At 43.6% G+C, this 17,169-nt stretch overlaps 1 long non-coding RNA gene across 1 annotated transcript; it reads left to right on the top strand.

Moving 5' to 3' along the window:
* Nucleotides 1–10,102: 10,102 nt before the first annotated feature.
* LOC135272798 (uncharacterized) lies at nt 10,103–16,905 on the top strand. The gene is made up of 3 exons (XR_010340761.1): nt 10,103–10,339; nt 11,157–11,273; nt 16,791–16,905. It is a non-coding gene; the product is annotated as an uncharacterized LOC135272798 (long non-coding RNA).
* The last annotated feature ends 264 nt before the right edge of the window (nt 16,906–17,169 follow it).

Raw genomic sequence — 17,169 nt, 5'->3', positions numbered from 1 at the left:
GGGGAGGAAATGAAGCTCACAGAGTTAAGAACTCTGCTCACAATTATTTTGAGGCCAAGCCAGGTGCGAAATTCCAAGTCAACTCCCAAAGTTCATGCCATACAGGCACCAGTAAGTCTAATATGCATCCTCAAATGAACCAAGTGTGTCCTGGAATCAACAAGCATTTTTCTTAACTGTCTAATTTATCTCATAGGCAACAATATTGTAACAATGATTACACAGCATTTTTAAAAATCATAAGCAACAAAAACCTGTCATTGAAATTCGAAGGACAACCAATGTTATCCCTGCCTTACTGTCTCACAGCCTATGCCCTCTTCCTATCTGTGTGCCCACGGTTGTTTGTTTTCGTTTGCCCTATATGGGTATTATAAGGCCGGTTGCCTCACCGGGAGCTCAGACGCACACACCCCCCTTCTTTTTTCCGAAAGCTCAGACATGCTTGGGCATGTTCCCTTCTCCACTTCTCGCACAGCCTGGCCTTTCCTTAAAGAACCCAGTATGCAAGCAGGGTCTTGTGATTCTAGCCAATAGCAGCCAAATCTTTCTAGCCAATAGCAGCCGAGTCTTTCTAGCCAATAGCAGCCGAGTAATTCTAACCAATAGCAGCCAAGTCCTGTATGCAAACAAAGGCTTGTAACCTTACCCAATAGTAGTCCTGCTCTCCTACAACCAATCGAACTCCTTCACTCCCTATAAAACCCCACGTCTGAGAGGAGTCCGTGCGACTTCTCCAGCCCCTCCTGTCGGACTGCAGAACCTCGCCCGGGAGCCTGAATAAACCCTTCATACTGGATCTTCTTGTGTTGGCCTCAGTTTCTTCCTTTTAAACTCGGCAAGAACAAACCTTACAAGTATTTCTTGCAGTTCTTTTGCTACCTGACCCTGGCCATGCCCCTGAAACTCTACCTTTGCTGCACTATACAGACTTGATTTTGACAATGTGCAATGTTGAGTGTTCTTCTGATATCTTTCCCCAGATCAGGAGGAATGACCCCATACTAAGAATGCATTCATCAACCAATATTTAGTAAGTTCCTAAAAAGTACATCAGGCACTAACAATAAGGCCTCAGTTCTGAGAACATAAAAAGGAATATAGGCCAGGCTCCATGGCTCACACCTGTAATCCCAACACTTTGGGAGGCTGAGGTGGGAGGACCGCTTGAGCCCAGGAGTTTGAGACCAGCTTGGACAACATGGCAAGACCCCCATCTCTACACAAGATACAAAAATAGCCAGGTATGGTGGTGTGCACCTGTAGTCATAGCTACTCAGGAGACTGAGGTGGGAGGATCACTTGAGCCTGGGAGGTTGAGGCTGCAGTGAGCCATGATCATGACACTGCACTCCAGCCTGAGCAACAGAGTGAGAACCTGTTTCAAAAAGAAATAAAATTACAATGCAGTCCTTGACATTAGTAAGCTTCAGATCTGGTAAGGAAAGAGAAGTAAACAAATTGAAATACAGCTGATAGCAACTACATAATTCAGACCAACCTGCCTGACGAAAACAATTAAAAAGATGCATAAAATGCTGTTGTTGTTTCAGAAAACTTACGAACATCCGGGAGTTAATATGACACTGAAATGTTACCAGGCCAAGAACCAGAGAACTGAGTATCTTAGATGATTTTGTGATGCTATAACAAAATACCTGAGACCTGAGACCAAGCAATTTATTAGAAAACAGACATTTATTTCTCAAAGGGCTGGATGCTGAGAAGCCCAAGATGAAGGCACTGGCAGGTTTGGTGGTCTGGTGAAGGCTGCTCTCTGCTTCCAAGATGGCGCCTTAGTGTTGCCTCCTCAGGAGGGGAGGAGCACGGTGTCCTCACAGAGTGGAGGCTGACAGGCAAGCCGCTGTATGCTATGCAAGGCCTCTTTATAAGAGCACTAATCTCATAAGCAAGATGGCTCACGGTCTGTCACCTCTTAAAGGCCCTACCTCTTAATGCTGTTGCATTGGCAACACCTGAATTTTGGAGGGAACATATTCAAACCGTGGTATTCCACCCTTGGCCCACCAGAATTTGTGTCCTTCTCACATACAAAACGTAACCACGTGTCACGTAATGATGGGGATATGTTCTGAGAAACACACTCTTAGGCCATTTCATCATCGAGCGGGCATCATACGGCGTGCTCACACAGACCTAGATAGTACAGCCTACCACATCTAGGCTACATGGTATGGCCGACTGCTCCTAGGACACAAGCCTGCACGACATGCTACTGTACTGAATACTGTAGGCAACTGTAACACCGCGGCAAGTATTTGTGTATCTAAACAACTAAACATAGAAAAGTTACGGTAAAGGGCCGGGCGCGGTGGCTCACACCTGTAATCCCAGCACTTTGGGAGGCCGAGGCAGGCGGATCACGAGGTCAAGAGATCGAGACCATCCTAGCCAACATGGTGAAACCCTGTCTCTACTAAAAATACAAAAATTAGCCAGGCGTGGTGGCACACGCCTGTGGTCCCAGCTACTCGGGAGGCTGAGGTGGAAGAATCACTTGAACCCAGGAGGCAGAGGTTGCAGTGAGCCGAGATTGCGCCACTGCACTCCAGCCTGGGTGACAGAGTGAGACACTATGTCAAAAATATAAAAAAATAAAATTGACTCTTATGATAACACTTAGCTTAAAACACAAACACATTGTATAGCTGTATAAAAATATCTTTTTCTCTATATTCCTATTCTATAAACTTCTTTCTGTTTTTAACTATTAAAATTTTCTCTAACTTTTTGAACTGTTTTATAAAAAACTAAGAGCCAAGACCCAAACATACACATTAGCCCAGGCCTACACCAGGTCAGGATCCTCAGTGTCACTCACTGTCTTCCATCCCTTCATCGTGTCCCACTGGAAGGGCTTCAGGGGCAGTAACATGCATGGAGCTGTCATCTCTTGTGATCACAGTGCCTTCTTCTGGATACCTCCTGAAGGACCTGCCTAAGGTTGTTTTACGATCACGTTGTTAAAAAAACAAGTAGGAGGAGTATGCTCTAAAATAATGATAAAAATTATAGTATAATAAAAAACATAAACCAGTAACATAGTCACTTATTATCATCAAGTATTATGTTCTCTACATAACTGTATGTGCTAGACAGCAGGTTTGCGGACACCAGCATCACCTGGGATGGGGAAGTGATGTGTTGTGCTGTGATGCTATGAAGGCTATGATGTTCCTAGGCAATAGGAAGTTTTCCTTGTAAAATCTTACAGGGTCACTGTCATATAGGTAGTCCATAGTTGCCTAAACCATCCTTATGTGTTGTATACTGTACATTCATTCTCTCCCACTAGCCTCAAGTATTTTAATTTGTCCCAGGATTAACTCAAGCCTAAAGTCCAGAGTCTCATGTAAGTCAAATATGGGTGAGACTCAAGGCAGGATTCATCCTGAGGCAACTTTCCCTCCAGCCTGGTGCCTAAGAAGCCAAACAAGGTATGTGTCTCCAAATTATAATGGGACAGGCACAATACAGACGCTTTCATTCCAAAAGGGCGAAATGGAAAGAAGAAAGTCATAACAGGTCCCAAGTAAGTCCAAAACCTAATAAGGCAAAGAACATTAAAACAACATTAAATCTTTTTTTTTTTTTTTTGTAACAGAGTCTCACTCTTGTCTCCCAGGCTGGAGTTCAGTGACACCATCTCAGTTTACTGCAACCTCTGCCTCCCAGGTTCAAGCAATTCTCCTGCCTCAGCCTCCTGAGTAGCTGGGATTACAGGCGCCTGCTACCATGCCTGGCTAGTTTTTGTATTTTTGGTAGAGACAGGGTTTCACCATGTTGGCCAGGCTGGTCTTGAACTCCTGACCTCAGGTGATCTGCCCACCTTGGCCTCCCAAAGTGCTGGGATTATAGGCATTAGCCACCACACCCAGCCATAATAGTAAATATTGAGGCCTGAGAACAATCCCGTCTGACTCGATGTCATGCCTTCTAGATATACTGGGTTGGTGTTGGGCTTCCAAGGCTCCACAGGACCCTACCCTCAAAGCTTTGCTGGGAGCAGCCTGTAATGCAGCTCTCAGCAGTTGGAGTTGGGTACCCAGGACTCTCCCAGGCTGGCATTGCACATTGGCAGCTCTACAAGTCTGGGGTCTTGGGGACAGCCTGCCCCCATTGGCTGCACTAAGCATTGCTCTAGTGGAGATTCTCTGCAGTGAGCCCACCCTGGAGCAACTTTCTGCTTGGTCCCCAAGGCTGTCCATGATATCCTTTGAAATCTGGTGGGAGAAACCATGCCTCCACAGCTCTTGCATCTGTGCACTTGTGGAGTTAGCACCACGTGGATATTGCAAAGGGTTATGGCCTCAGTCTTCGAGAGCGGTGGCTAAAGCCATACCTGGGCCCACTTGAACACAACGGGGTCAGTTCAAGAATGCTTCGCAGAAACACGGGGCATGGAGTCCCAGGGTAGCCCTGGGTCATGAGCCCTGAGGCCCCTGGGCCCCTCCCTTGAAATCATTCTGCCCTCAAGGGCCTAGCACTCTGGGCCTATGATGAGCAGGTGACCTTGAAGGTCTCCACAATGCCTTCAAGGTCGGTCTCCTATTATCTTGATGAATAGCATCTGGCTTCCTTCTGTCCCTACTAATCTCCTTAGCAAAGGTTGCCAGGCCACACTTTTTTTATTCTTTACATGGCCAGGCTGAGAGCTTTCTAGATCTTTACATCTGCTTCCCTTTTAACGATCAATTCCATCTTTAAATCATTTTTCTCTTTTTGTACTCTATTGTAAGCAGTGAAGAGAAGACATACAGCCCTTTCAACATTTTGCTGCTTAGAGATTTCTTCCACTAAATATCCTAGTTCATTGCTCTTGAGTTCTGCCTTCCACAGACTCCTGGGACATGGACATAATTCTACCAAGTTATTTGTCACTTTGTAAGAAGGATGGCCTTTCTTCTAGTGTCCAGTACCTTGTTTCTCATTCTCATCAGAAATCTCCTCAGGATGGTCTTCCTGGTTCATATTTCTACCAACATCCTACATACGGCCACTTAAGTAATCTCCCAGAAGTTCCAGACTTTCCCTGCGCTCTCCTCTTCTGAGCCTCCCCTAGTCACCCTAGATGCTCCATTCTTAGCACTCTAGGTCTTTTACAGCATTCACTTCAAAACTGTTCCAGTTCTACCTATTACCCAGTTCCAAGGCTACTTCCACAGTTTTAGGCATTTGTTACCAGTGATTTGGTGCCTCACTTCTCTGGTACTAATCTGTCTTTGCCTGTTTTGTGCTACTATAACAGAATACCACAGACTGGGTATTTTATAAAAAACAGAAATTTGTATTCTCACAGTTTGGAAGCTGGGAAATCTAAGATCAGTAAACCAGCAGTTTTGGTTGTTCAGTGAGGGGTGCTCTCAGCTTCCAAGATGTTGCCGAAATTTATATCCTCTAATTGTATATCCTCTGGAGGAGAGATGCACTGTATCCTACTGTGTAAAAGGTAGAAGGACAAGCCACCAAAAGCTGTATGAAGCCTGTTTTATAGGGGCTGTAATCTGAAACCCTCATAGTCTGATCCCTTTTTAAAGGCACCACCTCACTGGCAACACCTGAATTTTAAAAAGAAAGGTTTTTTTTTTGTTTTTTTTTTTTTTGTTTTTGCTTTGAGACAGGGGTCTCCCTCTGTCACTCAGGCTGGAGTGCAGTGGCTCCATCATGGCTCACTGCAACCTCTGCCTCCAGGTCCCAAGCGATTCTCTTGCCTCAGCTTTCCAGATAGTTTGGACTATAGGCACATGTCACCATGCCTGGTTAATGTTTGTATTTTTTGAAAAGATAGAGTTTTATTATGTTTCCCAGACTGGTCTTGAACTTTTGGGCTGAAGTAATTCACCCACCTCAGCCTCCCAAAGTGCTGAAATTACAGCCATGAACCACACACCCAGCCAAGGGGAAGCATTTACAACCTAGCAATGAAACATGCATTTGGAGTAACTTTTGTATGAGGATATCTGAGATGGGATTAGTGGTTCAGAGGCTGAACTGCACTTTTGAGAGCCTTATGAAAATGGGGGTCAAATGTCAGAGTCCAGGGCAGGCTAAGTTTGGGTCCCCTGCTAATTAATCCCCTGCTTAGGCAGGAACCACAAAGGTCTGATCCTGAGAAGTAAGAGTAAATAAAAAGGAAATCAGTGCTGGCATGGACTACAACCAAATTTTGAGTCCTTTTGGTTACTTAGAAAATCTCTAGCCCTGAAGATAGTTTAAGGTGACACTATTGATAGAGTACCAAAGTACCTGACATAAACGAATGAAAATTTTTTTATAGGGGAAAATAACATTATCCTAAACTTCAAATTATTACTACAAATAACTTCTGAAACATGATGTCAAGCACAAAATAAAAAATAACCAGGCACCACCTCCAACTCATTAGGAGAGCTCCTATTAAAACAAACAGAAAATAAAAAATGTTGATGAGGATGTGGATAAATTGGGACCTTTATGCACTGTTAGTGAAAATATAAAATGGTGCAACCACTGTGGAAAACAGGATGGTGATTCCACCCAAAATTAAAAACAGAATTACTATATGATCCAACAATTCTACTTCTGGATATAAGCCCAAAAGAATTGAAAGCAGGGTCTCCAAGAGATATAGCTATGCCTATGTTTACAGCATATTCATAGCAGCATTATTCACAGCAGCTAAAACATGGAAGCAACCCAAGTTTCCATTGACCATAAAATGCACATGCAAAATGTGCCATATACATAAAATGGAACATAGAAAACATTACAATAAGTGATGGACAAAAATCATACAGTAACAAAAATACAAATACTGTATGATTTCACTTATATGAAGTACCTAGAGTAGTCAAATTCATAGAGACAGAAAGTAGAATGGTGGTTGCCAGGGGCTGGGGTGTGGGTGCAATGATGAGTTAATATTTAATGGGTACAGAGTACGAGTTTTGCAAGTTAAAAAGAATTCTAAAGATGGATGATGGTGATGTTGCACAACAATATGAATATATTTAATACCACTGAACAGTACACTTACAAATGATTAAAATGGTTAATTTATGTTGGACGTATTTTACTAGAATAAAAAAAAAATTGAAAAATATTTGAAAGAATTACCAGACTACCAGACATACAAAAGAGATGATGTTAATGAGAAATAGCAGGAAAAAAAATCATAGCAACAAGGACTCCAGATATTGGAAATGTCAGACACAGACTGTCAAACAACCATGCTGAATATGCTCAAAGAAATAAAAGCTCAGCTGGGTTTGGTGGCTCATGCCTGTAATCCTAGCACTTTGGGAGGCCGAGGTGGGTGGATCACCTGAGGTCAGGAGTTCAAGACCAGCCTGGCCATTATGGTAAAATCCTATCTTTAAAAAAAAAAAAGAAAAAGAAAAAGAAACAAAAGCTCAAAAATTTTGGCAGAAAATTGGAAACTTTAAAACAGAAATCATATTTAAAACAGAAATCATCATTCTACTATCACTTATTAGAAGCACCTCCACTTAATATTATCACATTGGCAACATCTGAACTGCAAAAAAGCAAAATCAAGTGGTTGCCATGGTTTAGGGGGAGTGGGTGAAGGGATGAATAGGTGAAGCATAGGAGAATTTTAGGACAGTGAAACAATTCTCTATAATTCTGTAATGATGGCTACATGACATTATGCAACTGTCAAAATACACAGAACTGTACAACACAAAGAGTGAACCTCACTGTAAATTGTGGGACTTTAGTTAGTGACAATGTATTAATATTGATTCATTAATGCAATAAACATGCCACACTGATGCAAAATGTTAATAATAAGAAAAACTGTGTGTGGGAGGAGCACATATGGGAATATTCTGTATTATTGGCTTAATTTTTTGATAAATCTAAAATCATGAGCCTCAAGTCAGGGTAAGAAAAAAATGAAAATAAAATAAAATCATTATAAGAAATAAATTCGGCCGGGCGCGGTGGCTCACGCTTATAATCCCAGCACTTTGGGAGGCCAAAGCAGGTGGATCACGAGGTCAAGGGATCGAGACCATCCTGGTCAACATGGTGAAACTCTGCCTCTGCTAAAAATACAAAAATTAGCAGGGCATGGTGGTGCGCACCTGTAGTCCCAGCTACTCGGGATGCTGAGACAGGAGAATTGCTTGAACCCAGGAGGCGGAGGTTGTAGTGAGCCGAGATCACGCCATTGCACTCCAGCCTGGGTAACAAGAGCGAAACTCCATCTCAAAAAAAAAAAAAAAAAGAGAGAAAGAAATTCTACCAATTTTTAAAAAGGAAAATCATCAGTGTGAAAAAGGAGCAAACAGAAAGCTTAGAAATGAAAAAATACAATATAAAAAGGAGTCCCACAGTTGGGATTAACAGCTAATTAGAAATGGATGAATTGAAAGTTAACTTATTGCAAGATAGGCCAGGGGAAAAAACACTAACCTGAATGAAGCACAGAATGTGAAAGGGATGAAAAATACAAAAGGAGAGGATTAGTGGCATAAAGAATAAAGTGAGAAGGTCTTACATTCAACTGGTATCCCTAAAAGAAAGGAGAATTGTAATAGGGAAAATTTAACATCTGAAGTAAAATTGCTTATGCCTGTAATCTCAGCACTTCGGGAGACCAAGGCAGGTGGATCACTTGAGGTCAGGAGTTTGAGATCAGCCTGGCGAACATGGTGAAACCCCGTCTCTACTAAAAATATAAAAAGAAATTAGCTGGGCGTGGTGGCACACACCTGTAGTCCAAGCTACTCGGGAGGCTGAGGCAGGAGAATCACTTGAACCTGGGAGGCAGAGTTTGCAGTGAACTGAGATCACGGCACTGCACTCCAGCCTGGGCAACAGAGTGAGACTCTGTCTCAATAAATAAATAAATAAGTAAATAAAAATAAAGAAAGTAAAATAATAGAATCTTCTAAAAGTGATGAAAGACATCAGTCCTCAAACTCAGAAGTCCTATAAATTTGACATAAAGTAAATTTTTAAAAATCTAGGTCCAGACAACTGAGTGAAAAACAACACTAAAGACAATGAGAAAATCTTAAAAGCAGTCAGAGAATGAAAATCAGCTTATTTAAAAACAAAAACAAAAACCCAGCTGACTTTACAACACAGACAACAAAAGTCAGGACCCAAAGATGAGAAGTTTTCAATGTGCTTGCCAACTTAGCATACTATAACTATGTTCAAGAATGAGGAGTCAGAAAATTACAATAATTATCCAGGCATCATGGTGGTTGCCTGTAATCCCAGCTACTCAGGAGCCTGAGGCAGGAGAATTGCTTGAACCCGGGAGGTGGAGGTTGCAGTGAGCCGAGATCACGCCACTGCACTCCTGCCCAGGACCTGTCTCAAAACACAAATAAACCAAAGTTAATCATAAAATCAGAGGGTGCTCAACAGACAGTGAAACTAGTAACACAGACCTCATGATAGGAGGTCAATATTAGAGGAAGTTAAAACAGGTGCTCCTGCCCAGCAATTACCAGTGGAAGATGCAAGATGAGAACAGAGGTAGACTCTATTTCCTCATCGGAACAGTCATGTGCCACCCAATGGACTCCCAGCTTCCTCCAAAACATTTGATGTTTCATGATGTGCTTTTAACCAGCGGTGTTGGCCAAAGAGATTGTAATTTATAGCTGTTGCCCATCTTAATCTCAAAACTAATTGGACCCACTCCCCAGTGATACCCTGACAGCCCCTCCTCCCTTGACTAGCTTGTGGGCTCACAAAAGTCACTTGACCATCAACCAGTGATGTGAATATTGCCTTTATTACTAGCAAAGCTGCTGTCTTCAGGAAGAAGAGTTGCCTTTGTGGGGTTTAAGAAACTTTCTTCTTCCTATATGACAAATAATTTTTAGCAACGTGAGAGCTGAGTCTGGTAGCCATTGTTTGAGCTTTCCTGTGCTGGGTTTTGTGATAAATCAAGACTTTTGTTTTGTTTTGTTTTTCTTCCTTGCAGGGGAAGTCAAATGCAGCTGGCCTCTTCACAGTGGGCTGAATCTGGAGTGGCAGGAAGTTCGAGTGATGGCTCCTAGGATGGGCCAAACAAAAACACCCACCCCGCCTCAAGAAATGGAAACTGCTATGCTAGAGCAGAAGGTGTGAGAAATTGTCTTCGAGAAACACAGAACTCACGTTCCTATCACCTCTTCTTAGATGACAATTCTCATTTTTTCAGTCATTCAGCAAACATTGACTCAGCAGCTCCTAGTATCTGCTGAGCACTCTGCTCATCAGTGTCCCCTTTAAAGAGCTCACTTTACAGAGGAAGGACAACCGAGCACACCGACTGGTAGAACCAGGCAGGAGCAACACTGTGACAGAGGTGAGCCCAGTGGGCCTGGGAGGGCACCGGGAGGGCACAAGGGAGCCTGCACTTAGGCTGGCTGGAGAAGATGGGGGGGTCTCTGGGAAGCCTTCAGGACAAAGGGAGCATAGCTAAGCTGAAGTGGGCTGGGCAGCATTCAGCTGGGGAAGATGAGAAGTCTAGAGATTCCAGACAGAAAGAGCAGCTTGTGCAAAGGCACTGAGGCGTGCCAACACACAGCTCAAGGAACTGCAAGTTCTGGGCTTCAGGGAGCTTAGAGGGGAGATGAGTGATGTGAGGTTAGAGAAGCAGTTGTGCAAATCGAAATTTCCTTCCTTCCTTCCTTCCTTCCTTCCTTCCTTCCTTCCTTCCTTCCTTCCTTCCTTCCCTCCTTCCTGCCTCCTTCCCTCCCTCTCTTCTTTCTTTCTTTTTTCTCTCTTTTCTTTTTACTTCTTGTTTTTTATTTCAGTCTACTTGCCATCCAGTAACATCTTTCTTTCTTTCTTTTTCTTTCTTTTTCTCTTCTTTCTCTTTTTTCTTTCTTTCCTTTCCTTCCTTTCCTTCCTTTCTCTCTTTTTCTTTTCTCTCATCCTTTTCCTTTCTCTTTCTTTCTTTCCTTCTTTCTTCCTTCTTTTTCTTTCTCTTTTCTTTCTTTCTTTCTTTCTTTTTCTTTCTTTCTTGGTTTCACTCCCATCACCCAGGCTGGAGTGGCAGTGGCAGGATCTCAGCTCGCTACAACCTCCACCTCCTGGGCCCAAGCGATCCCCCTGCCTCAGAAGAGTAGCTGAGACTACATGCATGTGCCACCACACCCAGCTAATTTTTGTATTTTTAGTAGAAACAGAGTTTCCCCATGTTGGCCAGGCTGGTCTCAAACTCCTTACCACAAGTGATCCATCCACTTCGGCCTCTCAAAGTGCTGGGATTACAGACATGAGCCTCTGCACCTGGCGTAAGTAAATTTTGTACAAATATTTGAAATGATAGCCCTATATCCATGAGAAGTAAAAGAATTCCTCAGGTGTATGGCCATGTCACCATATTCATTTTTGGTAAATGGAAGATCCAGAGTGTGACAGAAATATGAATGATGGTGAAAAATTAGGCAGGTTACAAATTTTGTTGCAATACAAATTGCAGCTGTATGATCTTGAGCAAACTGCTTAACTTTTCAAGGGCTCCATTTCTTTATCTATAAAACAATAAAAAACATCGACTCCGTGGGCTTATAACCATAGCAGTGTTTTACGAGTTTTGTGAACATATGTGATGGAATGCTAATAACAGTTGTATTAGTGTTTAGCGTTACCATCATTATTCTAATCTGCATCATCACTGCCAGGTCAGTAACTCTCCCCAACCCTCTGCACGAGGAGAGGAGGAGAGATGGAAAGGAAAGAACAGAGAAATAGACAGGAATGGAAGGGAGGGAGCAGAGGGCTCCTGAATCCCAGAGCTTCTGGGGACCATTGACAGGGGAAAGCCTGCTTGGAGAAAGAGGAGGAAGGTGGAGGGCATCTGGCTAGGCTACAGACGCGGAGGGAAGGAGATGTGGCCAGTCGTGAGGTGGGCAGATAAATTAAAGTGTTTATGAATCAATATTCTATAACTCTCAATTATGATCACACTCTCCTGATTTTTCTAAAATAAAACTTCTGGAGCAAGGAAATCCTAAATTACTAAATGTATTCAGTTTTCATACTGTTTTTCAATGCACTAAAGCACGAGGTCAAGTGCTAGCTAGAAGGAAAACCAGAGGCAATGTATTTGCATCATTTCAAAATGCTAAATGTGCAAAACATGGCTAAATACATAGGTTTTGTTTTGTTTGTTTGTTTTGAGAAGGAGTTTTGCTCTCGTCTCCCAGGCTGGAGTGCAGTGGCTTTATTTCAGCTCACTGCTACCTCTGCCTCTTGGGTTTATGTGATTCTCCCACCTCAGCCTCCTCAGTGGCTGGGATTACAGGGGCTTGCCACCACTCCCAGCTAGTTTTTCTTTTTCTTTTTCTTTCTTTCTTTTTTTTTTTTTTTTTGCATTTGTAGTACAAACAGTGTTTCACTACTTTGGCCAGGCTGGTCTCAAACTCCTGACCTCAGGTGATCGTCCCGCCTCGGTCTCCCAAAGTGCTGGGATTACAGGCGTGAGCCACCGCGCCCGGCCTAACAGCTTGCTTTCTTTTACTTCTCACAGCTATGCTCTTCGGGAAGCACTTGACAATCCAGGGACCAGCCCCTCAGAGGTCCCCCAGGCAAAGCGTGGCCCTGTATGTTCTGTCACTTAAATCTGTGGCCCTGTGTGTTCTGTCACTTAAATCTGTGGCCCTGTGTGTTCTGTCACTTATTGGCTACACAACTTTGTGCAGACTCACTTCAAGTGTCTTTAATTCCCTGCAAGTCTCCTTTTCCTCCCTGTGAAATGAGTCCATTCTACTGGATTCATGAACTCATGCATCAGATCTTGAGAAGGTATTGATTGGTTCTTCTGCATGTGCTGGGGCTCAGGGGTGGGAGATCTAAGGTTTGGTCTGCTCTGCTAGAGTTAGCCCAGTGTCATGACTCAGGCAGTCCTCTGAGATCATGCCCAGTCTCCTTAGGTAAACATGACTTATTTCTCAGTTTATTTCCCTCCCCGGCTTTCTCCAAGATGGCCCCAGGGCCTATGAAGAAGAAGGGTGGCTCACCCAGTGGGAGGATGCTATAACTCAGGGTTCAAGCCAGGGCACTCTTCACAGTGGGAAAGAGAGCTAGCAGCAGCTGCCCAAAGTGGCAGGCAGGCCTCACCCATGCGGGTCCCTCCTGGCCCCAGGTCCATGGACTCTAAGACAGTGCCATTGTCCTCTGGGTGCTGGCCACGCTGATGGCAGCCACGGCCAATGTGTGGTTGCACCTGGGTCATTCTCCCTGATGGACCCGTTTCTACTTCTTCCTGTGGGCTCTGTGGGTCCTGTGGTCTGGCTGGGACTCCTGTGATCCCTGCCACGGGACCCATTCAGTGGTCCTCAGCTGCATGATCACACTGACGAGGTCCCCAGCCAGACCTCCAACTACTGTCTAATGGATTCTGTTGTACAGAAGTTTTGGGGGTAGCCCTACTTTCATTCCTGTGTCTTTGTCAGAGATGGTGTTGACCGTGGATACCCCAAGGGCAGGGACCACTGCAACGCATCCTTCCTGAGGTCTCCCCGGCCCCTAGCATGCACGAGGCTCATGTGGGTGCTCCCTAAATATCTGTCCAGTGAATGACTGAACTCCAGCTCCCCCTCAGCTCAGCCATGGGGCGCCAAGTGTCCTTCAAAATGGTCACCTCCAGAAGGGTGTGGGAGCCACCTCCTTCTCCCAGATCCTTACTGAGAAGACAAATGACAGGTACTAGAAACTCATGAACTTGGCTGGGCACAGTGGCTTACATCTGTAATCCCAGCGTTTTGAGAGACTGAGGCAAGTGGATCATCTGAGGTCAGTAGTTCGAGACCAGCCTGGCCAACATGGAGAAACCCCCGTCTCTACTAAACATGCAAAATTACCCAGGCATGGTGGTGGGCGCCTGCAATCCCTTGGGAGGCTGAGGCAGGAAGATCACTCGAACCCAGGAGGCAAAGTTTGCAGTGACATGAGATCACACCACTGCGCTACAGCCTGGGTGACAGAGTGAGACTCCATCTGCTCCCCCCGCACCCACCAATAAACTTCATGAACTTGTGATAAGAAAAAGAAACCTGCTCTAAACGGCTCAAGGAAAAATGTAATTTGTCGGAGGACACAGAGGAGCTCCAGGAGAGACTGCTGGGCCACTTGGGAGCCAGGAAATTATCAGGGGTCTGCCTGCTCCAGCTCTCCAGACTTAGGTGCCTGTGACCTCTTACCTCCACTTCTCTTGGCTCGCCTGCTTCCTGTGCAAGGTTCTAACATGTTGTTAAATGGAATGGCCTGGCCGAGGAACAAGCAGAGGCAGGTGGGAGAGGTCCCTGCCTCTCAGCTCACCTGTACAAAAGTACTCTAAGAGGCACTGGACAAGTGTTTAGGATCCCAGCACAGCAATAATATGAAAATAGTATTTTTAAAAGACCATCTTGATAACTATTTGCATCTTAGACTGGCTTTGGGGGGGTCTTAAGATTAGTGGTTTTTAAAGCCAGGCTTTGTTTCATAAAACAAGCTTTAACAATCTTTACACATCTATTGAGATGTGTTTACCTTTGTTCTCCAGCAAAGCTCACAGGCAGATGCTCTTTGTAAAGCATCTTTCCTGCTTCTCTCTGCTGGGGAATTCCAATGGGTAATTAGCAGAAGGAGGATCACATGACCAATTGAAAGGCAGTCTGCTGTCCTTTAGAAAGATGTGTCAAACATGTACTTTGTCCGGAGATGCTGTAGTGAAATTCATTTCACGGTGGGGATAGTACCAGGAAATAATTCCATGCAGAACGGCAGGGAGCAGGCAGCTGTTCCAGTACGTTTTTACCAAAGAATAATATGAACCATGAGGACAGATGAAGGTTTTTCACACCCCAAATCAGCTAATGCTATTGTTTAAAACTGCTTTTCAAAAATAATTTTTTCATGCCTGTAAAAAGCTTTGAAATAGTATTTACACAAATCCAAAGCAATTGACTTAGTGTACCTTTTCTCATTTTTTGGAAAATTATTTAAATAAATTGGGGTAAGATTTATGATTTTGCTCACAATTATGATTTGGAAAAGTGCCTGCCTTGCTTACACGATGGCTTTAATGAGATGACTTATTACATTCCTACTAATCATCTGCAGAAAAGGAAACCACGTTTCATTTTGTTTTTGCTTGGCTTCCAGAAAAGTCCCACTTTTAATGAAACAAAAGAATTCAAATGCATTACTTTGCAAATTACAATTTACAAGCACTCTGTGACAAATGACGGCTGTTTCTTTTCATTCCACACATTCTCAGAGTTCCTCTGCAGATAATGCTATTTGTATACCATAAGTGGTCAGCATCTCTCTACAAAAAGGGAAAAAGGAGAACTGCATTGGGGAAAACCATCTATAGCGATGGGATATTGTCATGGTCCTCTGAATCACGGATTTTAGATAAAGAAATGGCAGAGAAGTGTTTTATTTTTGGAGCTAGGTTTTCTCATTACATACAGTCTCCTGAATGCAATGTTCCCATTAATTTCAACTGGGGTAAAAGCCAGATACTCAAAAGGTGAACGTAGACCAAGAAAAATTGCAACATATGATAGTGATTTGGAATCTCTCCAGTGAGATCGCTTTGCTCCAGTATAGTTTGAAAGTCTCCAAAGCTTACTGGTTTAGAGCCCAGGGATCTTGGGTAATCTCTTCCAGGCTAAAATGGAACATGCAGTTGTCTGTTCTCTGTAATGCTCTCCCTGCACAGATGCAGCTACATTGTGCATTCTGGACCCAATCCACTATGCTCATTAGCTTTATTTAAAAATACATCTATTGCCTGAAGACACCTGGGTACATCCACAGAAAGTGAATAATTGCAAGAATTGAATGAAATTAAGCACCCCAGATCAGAGATGGTTTTGTGCAAGGAGAAGGCACAGCTGGTGCCCTTTTAGGTGAAATGAGACTAATTAGATAAGCTAGAAACCAATTAGATGGAAGTAGGTAAAAGAAGTTACTGTTTAGATAAAAGAGATGTGGTTCTCCAGCTTTGTGTAAGTAAAATGTGACATAAGAAACTGGAATTCTGCTTGATATAAACTTTAGGATTTATTTTCCTTGTTAATGGTTTAGATGTTAGAGCAAAGATGATCAACTTGGAGTTAGAGAGAGACTAGATTTTCAGGTACAAGACAGCACATGCATGGGTCTAGCAGTCTCCTCAGTGAAAGCCGAAGAATGAAGTTTTTGGTTACGTCACTTCCAGTTAAACATTCTTTGAAAAGAAAATGGATTTTACCTAATTCTATTCAGCAAATTATGTGGCTATATGGTCAACTCAACTGAAAGCCTTAATTATGCTGCTAGTAATGGAGTCGTGTGCAGAGGTAAATGTCCTTTGCATATTTAGCACATTATGAAGGCACACACTGGGAATAAATCTTCTGAGAGTGTCATTGTATTAGCACGAAAACTACTCTGATCTAGTCTATAAGACGGCTGGTCAAACTAGGGACACCAGCTGTCACCTGTAATAGATGAAATTAATAGGCCCTTTGGGTGGAGGGTGGGAAATTTACCACATGGCCTCATTTCTAGAGTCCTCTAATCAACAAGCCTCAAGAGCTCTGAGCCAAGATAAGATGATATTTGCTTTTCATGGCATCTAACATTCGATGCAATAACTGCAAAGAGACCACTGGTCCACCAGATGGTCATGGTGTCCCCATTGTATTTCCAAAGTCTGTTCCAGTGCCTGGTACTGGTTGATCGTCAGTAAATGTGCAAATATTATGGCACCAGCAAGGACGTAATAAGGCCCTACCTAAATAACAGCAGGCTCTTCCTGTGGTTGTTTTCAGTCTCTGTGGACAGCAGCAGTCATCTTGGGAAGTTTCCTGGGTGGAAGGGAGCTGCTGCAGGACCAGTATGAGAAGAGGAAGGAACCATACCCTCAGCTTGCTCGGGCCACTGAGAAGGACCTGCCTGTTCCACTGCAGGAGGACAGAACTTAGCACTCAGGGCAAAGCAAATCAAATGAAGGAACCTCATGGGGCTCCCTCTCTGAGTCCAAAGGGATGTGTTCCTCTCCTAGAGACAACCAAAGGAGGGCGGACCTGCAGAGTGCAGCCTTGGAGAGCCCTGCCACATCGCCTCACCTCATTGTTTCATCTCTTTTCTTCCTGTGGGTTCTTCATCATGGTTGCCATTCAGCAGTCTCCCAACTGTTTGTTACCCACA

The sequence above is a fragment of the Aotus nancymaae genome, unplaced genomic scaffold (assembly GCF_030222135.1).
Source record: "Aotus nancymaae isolate 86718 unplaced genomic scaffold, 86718_ANA_hifiasm-v0.15.2.pri h1tg000131l, whole genome shotgun sequence".
NCBI classification, from domain to species: Eukaryota; Metazoa; Chordata; class Mammalia; order Primates; family Aotidae; genus Aotus; species Aotus nancymaae.
The sequence above is the reverse complement of the archived record's forward strand: the minus strand, read 5'-3'. Positions and strand labels throughout refer to the sequence as shown.